The 11239-nt window shown below is 37.6% G+C and overlaps 1 pseudogene; it reads left to right on the plus strand.

The window, feature by feature from the left end:
* Positions 1 to 390: 390 nt before the first annotated feature.
* Positions 391 to 1291, plus strand: LOC112671932 (tRNA-uridine aminocarboxypropyltransferase 1-like; annotated as a pseudogene).
* The last annotated feature ends 9948 nt before the right edge of the window (positions 1292 to 11239 follow it).

The following is an 11239-nucleotide window of genomic DNA, read 5'->3' on the forward strand; positions in this document are numbered from 1 at the left end:
TTGTAATTAAATTTGAACTATACAATGATAAAGAAAAATTCTTAAAAGAAGCAAACACAAGTCTTACACGTGTGCACCTCGGGCTCTGACAGAGCTGAAGATGCATGGAGCTGTGCCAGGACCCGCAGGCAATGCAGTGCACCTGTGATTTATGTTTTAGAAATAGATGTTAAACTTTGGATTCGGGATCCCTGGGTGGCACAGTGGTTTAGCGCCTGCCTTTGGCCCAGGGCGCGATCCTAGAGACCCGGGATCGAATCCCACGTCGGGCTCCCGGTGCATGGAGCCTGCTTCTCCCTCTGCCTGTGTCTCTGCCTCTCTCTCTCTCTGTGTGACTATCATAAATAAATAAAAAAAATTAAAAAAAATAAACTTTGGATTCAATTAAAAATGTCTCTCAATCCATCTATATTTCCCAAAGAAAAAGAAAAAAATAATTCAAAATTTGTGGAAACACAACACTCACAAACTACCCCATAGCTGCAGAAGATCCTCTTCAAAACTTATGCTTAGCATCTCAAGAAGTTCTTCAATAAGTTCAGCAAAGTGAAAGATCAAAATGTCTCAAGTGTGGTGGTTCAGGAATGTTCTATTGCCATACATATTATGTCCCAGTTGAAAATGTACCTATTGAACAGATGCCAGTTGTGAAGCTTCCACTGAAGATTAATATCATTAAACATTCAAATTAAACAGATGGCAAAAGTACTGCTATACATGCAAAACTATTAGCACCTGAATTTTTAAATATTTACATATATCCTTTTATTCCAGAATATTAAGAAAAGGCCCATGAAGTTGCACTTGTGTTTCCTGGACCTAAGTCTGTCTCAATAAGATATTTATTTTCATCTGCAAAAAAAGAGAAAAGATTAAAAATATTAAAGACAAAAATGATGACCCTGACAAGCCATCCATTAAATGCAAGAAAACTGAAGAACAGGATTTGAATGAAAACAAGTGCCAATACACAACATTGAAAAAAATAATATTTATAGATAGCACCTGGAACCAAACAAACAAAATATTCACTGATGAGAGTTTTCAAGGATTGTTACAAGTTGAGTTGAAAATAAGAAAAACTTGCTTTTGGCATCATCAAAAAAGAAAGCCAGATACCTTCCTTTCCACAACTGAATCCATTTACTCTTTTCTGGTAGACTACCATACTGACATATTAAAAGAGAAATACCAAGGACAATATGATAATCTCTTATTTTTCTACTCTTTTGTGTACCAGTTGATAAGCTATGCCAAATGCTCTGGAGAGACAAGAAAACTTACCCATTAGTTTTTAACTAGTTACTTAAGTCATTTTATTTTGCTAAAAAATAAATAAACCTATAATTGTGCTTTGTTTAAAAAAAAAAAAGAAGCAACACAAAAGAACTCCCTACCTCACAAGGAAAATTCCATAGATCTGACTGGAGATTTCTCAAAAGAAACTTTGCAAGCCAGAGGCAAGTGGCATGATATATTCAAAGTGATAAATGGAACAAACCTGCAGTCAAGAATACTCTTTCCAGTAAGGCTATCATTCAGAATAGAAGGACAGATAGTCTCCTAGACAAACAAAACCTAAAAGAGTTTGTGACCACCAAACAATCCTTACAAGAAATATTAGTGGAACTCTTTGAGTGCAAAGGAGAGGACCAAAGTGACAAGGACAAGAAAGGATCAAAATAATCTCCAGAAACAATAGCAAAACAGGTAACGAGATGGTACTCAATACATATCTATCAATAATAACTTTGAATGTGCATAGACTAAATGATTTAATCAAAAGACAGGGTGTAAAAAAAGATGAAAAAAAATGACCCACATATATATTGTATACAAGAGACTCATTTTAGATCTAAAGACCCCTCAAATTAAAAGAGAAGGGATGGAGAAACATTTATCAGACAAATAGATAGCAAAAGAAAGCCAGAGTGGCAACACTAATATTAGACAAACTAGATGTTAAACCCAGGATTGTAACAGAGACAAAGAAGGGCATTGCACCATAATAAAGGGGACAATCCAATAAAAATACCTAACAGTTGTGAATAATTGTGCACTCAACATGGGAGAACCCAAATATAAAAACAATAACAAGGATAAAGGAACTAATTCGTAATAGTACTATAATAGTAGGGAACCATATCATCTAAACAGAAAATAAACAAGGAAACAATGGCTTTGAATGACACACTGGATCAGATGGACTTAACAGGGATATTCAGAGCATTCCATCATAAAGCATCAGAATACAAATTCTTTTCATGTTCAAATGGGTATTCTCATGTTTGTTCTCCCTACTCTGGAGAACAAAACATGCCTCAACAAATACAAAAAGACTTAAATCATACCAGGAAACTTCTCTGACCACAGTGCTTTGAAACTAGAAGTCAACCACAAGAAAAAAAGTCTGGAAAGAACACAAATACACAGAGGCTAAACACATGCTACTAAGTGATGAATATGTCAACAAGGAAATCAAAGAACAAATAAAAAAATACCTGGAAACAAATGAAAATGAAACAATAGTCCAAAATCTTGTGGATGCAGCAAAAGTGGTTATAAGAGAGAAGTATAGGGCAGCCCCGGTGCCTCAGCGGCGTAGCGCCACCTTCAGCCCAGGGTATGATCCTGGAGACCTGGGATCGAGTCCCATGTCAGGCTCCCTGCATGCAGCCTGCTTCTCCCTCTGCCTGTGTTTCTGCCTTCTCCCTCTCTGTGTGTCTCTCATGAATAAATAAATAAAATCTTTTAAAAAATAAAAAAGAGAGAAGTATATAGCAATGCAGGCCAACCTCTAGAAGCAAGAAAAATCTCAAATAAATAAGCCAACCTTACCCCTAAAGAGGCTAGAAAAAGAAAACAAAACCTTAAGCTAGCATAAGAAGGGAATAAAAAAGATCAGAGCAGAAATAAATGATGTAGAGCCTAAGAAAATAATAGAACAGATCAATGAAACCAGGATCTGGTTCACTGACAAAATTAATAAAACTCATAAACCCATAGCCAGACTTATCAAAAAGAAAAAAGTATCCAAATAAATAAAATCACAAATAAGGGGGAAAATATCAACCAATACAAAAGAAATACAATTATAACAGAAAATTATGGAAAACTAAATACCAACAAGTCAAACAATGTGGAAGAAATGGATGAATTCCTATAAATATATAAACTATCAACACTGAAACTGGAGGAGATAGAAAACTTGAACAGCTGAATAACCTGTGAAGAAATTTAACCAATAATAAAAAAAACTCCAACAAAAAGAAGTCTGGGGACAAATGGCTTCCCAAGAGAATTCAACAAAACTTTTAAGGAGGACCTAATATATATTCTTCTCAAACTATTCCAAAAAACAGAAAGGAAGTTAAACTTCTAAATACATTCTATGAGGCCAGCATTATCTTCACAACAAAACTAGATAAAGACACCATTTAAAAAGAGAACTACAGGCCAATATCCCTAATGAACATGAATACAAAAATTCTCAATGAATTTGAGCAAATAAAATCCAACAATATATTTAAAAAATCATTCACCAAGATAAGCAGGATTTATTTATTCATGGGTTGCAAGGGTAGTTCAATATATTCACAAATCAATCAATGTGATACATCACATGAGTAAGAGAAAGGCTAAGAACCATATGATGATCATTTAATAGGCACAGAAAAACCACTTGACAATGTACAACATCCATTCATGATCAAAACCTTCAATAAAGTAATTTCCAAGGGAACATACATCAAAATAACAAAGATCATTTATGAAAACCCCACAGCTAATATCTTCAATGGAAAAAAATGAGAGCTTTAATTCAACAGTCAGGAACACTACAGACATTTCCACTCTCACTACTGTTATTTAACACAGTACTGGAAGTACTAGCCATAACATTCAGACAAGGAAAAGAAGTAAAAGACATCTCCATTGATAAGAAAGAAGTCAAAATTTCACTATTTGCATATTACATGTTACTCTTTATATAAAAACTGAAAGACACCACCAAAAAAGTGCTAGAACTGATACACGAATTCAATAAATTCACAGGATACAAAATCAGCATACAGAAATCTATTGCACTGAAAATGCAGTGGCAGAAGAGAGATTAAGGAATCAATCCCATTTACAACTGCACCAAAAACAGTAAGACACCTAGGAATACTAGGAATAAACCTAATCAAAGAGGTCAAACACTTTTACCCTGAAAACTATAAAAACTGATGAAATAAATTGAAGATGACACAAACAAATGGAAAAACATTGCATGCTCATGCACTAGAAGAAAAAATATTATTAAAATATCTATACTACCCAAAGCGATATACACATTTAATGCAATCCCTGTAAAAATATCAACAGCATTGTTCACAGAGCTATAGAAAACAATCCTAAAATGTTATGGAATCATAAAAAACTCTGACTAGCCAAAGCAACCCTGAAAAAGAAAAGAAAAGCTGGAGGCATCACAATTCTGGATTTCAAATTATATTAACAAAACTGTAGTAATCAAAATAATATAGCACTGGCACTAAAAGGAACCCATAGATTAATGAAACAAAATAAGAAACCCAGGAATGAACACACAACTACACGGTCAATTAATATTTGACAAAGTAGGAAGGAATATCCAATGGGAAAAAGACCGTCTCTTCAACAAATGGCATTGGAGAAAATGGAGATAAACATACAAAACAATGAAACTGGACCACTTCCTTATGCTCTACACAAAAATGAATTCAAAATGGATTACAGACCTAAGTGTGAGTCCTGTAACCAATGAAATACTTCTAAGCATCTTTGAATGAAATCTTGCCATTTCCAATGACATGGATGGAACTAGAGGGTATTATGCCGAATTAAGTAAGTTAGTAAGAGAAAAACAATACCACATAATTTCACCCATATTTGGAATTTAAGAAATAAAACAGATGAACATAAGGTAAGGGAGGGGAAATAAAATAAGTTGAAAAGACGGAGGCAAATCATAAAAGACTCTTAGCTATGGGAAACAAACTGAAGATTGTTGGAGGGAAGGTGGGTAGGGGGATGGGGTAACTGAGTGATGGACATTAAGGAGGTCTCTTGAAGTAATGAGCACTGGATTTTTTATGCAAATGATTAAAATACAATATACAAGTATACAAAGAACTTATAAAACTCAACTCCCCTGCAAAAGAATAATCAAATTAAAATTAGCAGAATAATAAGTAGACATTTTTCCAAAGAGACATACAGATGGCCAACAGACACATGAAAAGATGTTCAACATCACTGATCAGGAAAATGCAAATCAAAACAACAGCAAGATATTAGCTCACACCTGTCAGAATGGCTAAATTCAACAACACAAGGAACAACAGACACGGGCAAAGATGTGGAGAAAGGGGAATCCTCTTGCACTATTGGTGGGAATGTAAACTGCTACAGCCATTGTGGAAAACAGTATGGAGGTTTCTCACAAAGTTAAAAATATGAGTATCCTACCATCCAACAATTGCCCTCCTAGGTATTTACCCAAAGAATACAAAACTGCTAATCCAAAGGAATACATGCACTCCAATGCTTAAAGTAACATTATCTATAATAGCCAAATTATGGTAACAGTCAATTATTTGCCCATAAACTGATGAATTGTTAAAGAAGAAATGGTATTTACATATACACAATGGAATATTACCCATTAAAAATGAAATCTTGCCCTTTACTAGGAAATGAATGGAACCAGAGAATATTATGCTAAGGGAAATAATTCAGAGAAAGATAAATACCATATGATGTCACTCATATATGGAATTTAAGAAACAAAACAAAAAGCAAAGTGGAAAAAAGAGAGGCAAACAAAGAAACAGACTCTTAACTATAGAGAACAAATGGATGGTTTCTAGAGGACAGGTGGGTGGGGGTATGGGTGAAATACAGGACGAGGATTAAGGAGTGTACTTGTGATGAGCACCAGGTGTTGTATGCAAATGTTGAATCACTATATTGTATATCTGAAACTAAGACTACACTGTATGTTAACTAACTTAAATTTAAACAAAAACTTTAAATAAAAGAAGTTGTGGTTTGTGTGTGTGTGCATACACACAGACACACACACACACACACAATGGAATATTACATCACAATTAAAAAGAATGAAGTCTTTCCACCTGCAGCAAGATGGACAGACCTAGAGGTTATAATAGTCTGTACAATAATTCAAAGAAAAATACCATATCATTTCACTCACATGTTCAATTTAAGAAACAAAACAAATGAACAAGAAAGGCAAATTAAAAAAACTGATCCCCAGGAGGGACAAGATGGCAGAAGAGTAGGGTCTCCAAATCACCTGTCCCCACCAAATTACCTAAAAGACCTTCAAATTATCCTGAAAATCTATGAATTCGGCCTGAGATTTAAAGAGAGAACAGCTGGAATGCCACAGTGAGAAGAGTTCACGCTTCTATCAAGGTAGGAAGACGGGAAAAAAGAAATAAAGAAACAAAAGGCATCCAGGGGGAGGGGCCCCGTGAGGAGCCAGGCTAAGGCCAGGGCGAGTGCCCCCAGGACAGGAAAGCACCGTCCCAGAGAAGCAGGAGCTGCACCGACCTTCCCAGGCTGAAAGGCGCTCCCAGGGAGTTGGAGCAGGACCCCAGGAGGGCGGGGATGCCCTCAGGCTCCCTGGGACACTAACAGAGCAACTGCTCCCCAGAGAGAGTGCGCCAAGCTCCCTGAAGGGCTGCAGCGCCCACGGCGGAACCCGGGAGCAGCTCGGAGGGGATCGGGCAGTGGCTCCGCAGAGGGGGCTGTGCGGCCTGGAGCCCGAATCCAACAGCGCAGGCCCGGGAGCACTGGGCGCCGGAGACACAGCCCAGGATCCAGCCTCCCCCCCGGGGCAGGCAGAGGCCAGGAGGGCCCAGGACAGCAAGGACGCTCCTGCCCCAAGCTGAGCAGATCAGCAGCCCCGCCCCCGGAGCCTCCAGGCCCTGCAGAAGGAGAGCTCTGGAGTTACTGCAGGAGCTGAATCCAGGGCTCCAGAGCTGGCCCCCGCCACTGTGGTTGTTCCTCCTGAGGCCTCATGGGGTAAACAACCCCCGACTGAGCCCTGCACCACGCAGGGGGCAGAGCAGATCCCCCAAGTGTAACACCTGAAAATCAGCACAACAGGCCCCTCCCCCAGAAGATCAACTAGATGGACAAGTTTCAGGGGAAGTTCCATTTTTAAAGTATACAGAATCAAAAGATACTCCCCCGTGGGTTATTTTTTCTTTTTCTTTTTCTTTTTTTTTTTTTTTTTTTTTTTTTTTGCTTTTTGAATTGTTTCCTTCCCCCACCCCTTTTTTCCCTTTCTTTCTTTTTCTTTCTCTTTTTCTTCTCTTTTTTTCTTTTTTTCTTCCTTTTTTCTTTTTCTCTTTTCTTTCCTTCTTACTCTCCTCTCTTTTTCTCCTTTCCCAATACAACTTGCATTTGGCCACTCTGCACTGAGCAAAATGACTAGAAGGAAAACCTCACCACAAAAGAAAGAATCAGAAACAGTCTTCTCTCCCACAGAGTTAAAAAATCTGGATTACAATTCAATGTCAGAAAGCCAATTCAGAAGCACTATTATACAGCTACTGGTGGCTCTAGAAAAAAGCATAAAGGACTCAAGAGACTTCATGACTGCAGAATTTAGAGCTAATCAGGGAGAAAAATCAATTGAATGAGATGCAATCCAAACTAGAAGTCCTAACGACGAGGGTTAACAAGGTGGAAGAACAAGTGAGAGACATAGAAGACAAGTTAATGGCAAAGAGAGAAACTGAGGAAAAAAGAGACAAACAATTAAAAGACCATGAGGACAGATTAAGGGAAATAAATGACAGCCTGAGGAAGAAAAACCTACGTTTAATTGGGGCTCCCGAGGGCGCCAAAAGCAACAGAGGGCCAGAATATGTATTTGAACAAATCCTAGCTGAAAACTTTCCTAATCTGGGAAGGGAAACAGGCATTCAGATCCAGGAAATAGAGAGATCCCCCACTAAAATCAATAAAAACCTTTCAACACGCCGACATTTAATAGTTAAGCTTGCAAATTCCAAAGATAAAGAGAAGATCCTTAAAGCAGCAAGAGACAAGAAATCCCTGACTTTTATGGGGAAGAGTATTAGGGTAACAGCAGACCTCTCCACGGAGACCTGGCAGGCCAGAAAGGGCTGGCAGGATATATTCAGGGTCCTAATTGAGAAGAACATGCAGCCAAGAATACTTTATCCAGCAAGGCTCTCATTCAAAATGGAAGGAGAGATAAAGACCTTCCAAGACAGGCAGGAACTGAAAGAATATGTGACCTCCAAACCAGCTCTGCAAGAAATTTTAAGGGGGACTCTTAAAATTCCCCTTTAAGAAGAAGTTCAGTGGAATAATCCACAAAAACAAGGACTGAATAGATATCATGGTGACACTAAAGTCATATCTTTCAATAGTAACTCTGAACGTGAACGGGCTTAATGACCCCATCAAAAGACGCAGGGTTTCAGATTGGATAAAAAAGCAGGACCCATTTATTTGCTGTCTACAAGAGACTCATTTTAGACAGAAGGACACCTACAGCCTGAAAATAAAAGGTTGGAGAACCATTTCCCATTCAAATGGTCCTCAAAAGAAAGCAGGGGTAACCATTCTTATATCAGATAAACTAAAATTTACCCCGAAGACTGTAGTGAGAGATGAAGAGGGACACTATCTCATACTTAAAGGATCTATCCAACAAGAGGACTTAACAATCCTCAATATATATGCCCCGAATGTGGGAGCTGCCAAATATATCAATCAATTAATAACCAAAGTTAAGAAATACTTAGATAATAATACACTTATACTTGGTGACTTCAATCTAGCTCTTTCTACCCTCGATAGGTCTTCTAAGCACAACATCTCCAAAGAAACGAGAGCTTTCAATGATACACTGGACCAGATGGATTTCACAGATATCTACAGAACTTTACATCCAAACTCAACTGAATACACATTCTTCTCAAGTGCACATGGAACTTTCTCCAGAATAGACCACATACTGGGTCACAAATCGGGTCTGAACTGATACCAAAAGATTGGGATCGTCCCCTGCATACTCTCAGACCATAATTCCTTGATATTAGAAATAAATCACAAGAAGAAGTTTGGAAGGACCTCAAACACGTGGAGGTTAAGGACCATCCTGCTAAAAGATGAAGGGGTCAACCAGGAAATTAAGGAAGAATTAAAAAGATTCATGGAAACTAATGAGAATGAGGAAACAACTAATCTTTGGGATGCAGCAAAAGCAGTCCTAAGGGGGAAATACATCGTAATACAAGCATCCTTTCAAAAACTGGAAAGAACTCAAATACAAAAGCTAACCTTACACATAAAGGAGCTAGAGAAAAAACAGCAAATAGATCCTACACCCAGCAGAAGAAGAGAGTTAATAAAGATTGGAGCAGAACTCAATGAAATGGAGACCAGAAGAACTGTGGAACAGATCAACAGAAACAGGAGTTGGTTCTTTGAAAGAATTAATAAGATAGATAAATCATTAGCCAGCCTTATTAAAAAATAATAAATAATAATAAAATAATAATAATAATAATATAATAAATTAATAAAATCATGAATGAGAAAGGAGAGATCACTACCAACACCAAGGAAATACAAACGATTTTAAAAACATATTATGAACAGCTATACACCAATAAATTAGTCAATCTAGAAGAAATCGACGAATTCCTGGAAAGCCACAAACTACCAAAAGTGGAACAGGAAGAAATAGAAAACCTGAACAGGCCAATAACCAGGCAGGAAATTGAAGCAGCCATCAAAAACCTCCCAAGACACAAAAGTCCAGGGCCAGATGGCTACCCGGGGAATTCTATCAAACGTTTAAAGAAGAAACCAGACCTATTCTACTAAAGCTGATTGGAAAGATAGAAAGAGATGGAGTACTTCCAAATTCGTTCTATGAGGCCAGCATCACCTTAATTCCAAAACCAGACAAAGACCCCATCAAAAAGGAGAATTACAAACCAATATCCCTGATGAACATGGATGTAAAAATTCTCAACAAGATACTAGCCAATAGGATCCAACAGCACATTAAGAAAATTATTCACCATGACCAAGTAGAATTTATCCCCGGGACACAAGGCTGGTTCAACACTCTTAAAACAATCAGTGTGATTCATTATATCAGCAAGAGAAAAACCAAGAACCATATGATCCTCTCATTAGATGCAGAGAAAGCATTTGACAAAATACAGCATCCATTCCTGATCAAAACTCTTCAGAGTGTAGGAATAGAGGGAACATTCCTCAGCATCTTAAAAAACACTTATGAAAAGCCCACAGCAAATATCATTCTCAATGGGGAAGCACTGGGAGCCTTTCCCCTAAGATCAGGAACAAGACAGGGATGTCCACTCTCACCACTGCTATTCAACATAGTACTGGAAGTCCTAGCCTCAGCAATCAGACAACAAAAAGACATTAAAGGCATTCAAATTGGCAAAGAAGAAGTCAAACTCTCCCTCTTTGCTGATGACATGATACTCCACATAGAAAACCCAAAAGACTCCACCCCAAGATTGCTAGAACTCATACAGCAATTTGGTAGCGTGGCAGGATACAAAAATCAATGCCCAGAAATCAGTGGCATTTCTATACACTAACAATGAGACTGAAGAAAGAGAACTTAAGGAGTCAATCCCATTTACAATTGCACCCAACAGCATAAGATACGTAGGAATAAACCTAACCAAAGAGGTAAAGGATCTATACTCTAAAAACTATAGAACACTTCTGAAAGGAATTTAGGAAGACACAACGAGATGGAAAAATTTTCCATGCTCATGGATTGGAAGAATTAATATTGTGAAAATGTCAATGTTACCCAGGGCAATTTACACGTTTAATGCAATCCCTATCAAAATACCATGGACTTTCTTCAGAGTTAGAACAAATTATTTAAAGATTTGTGTGGAATCAGAAAAGACCCAGAATACAAAAGCAAAAATGAACTATTGGGACTTCATCAAGATAAGAAGCTTTTGCACAGCAAAGGATACAGTCAACAAAACTCAAAGACAACCTACAGAATGGGAGAAGATATTTGCAAAGGACATATCAGATAAAGGGCTAGTTTCCAAGATCTATAAAGAACTTATTAAACTCAACACCAAAGAAACAAACAATCCAATCATGAAATGGGCAAAAGACATGAACAGAAATCTCA

Source organism: Canis lupus, chromosome X (assembly GCF_003254725.2).
Source record: "Canis lupus dingo isolate Sandy chromosome X, ASM325472v2, whole genome shotgun sequence".
In the NCBI taxonomy this organism is placed as follows: Eukaryota; Metazoa; Chordata; class Mammalia; order Carnivora; family Canidae; genus Canis; species Canis lupus.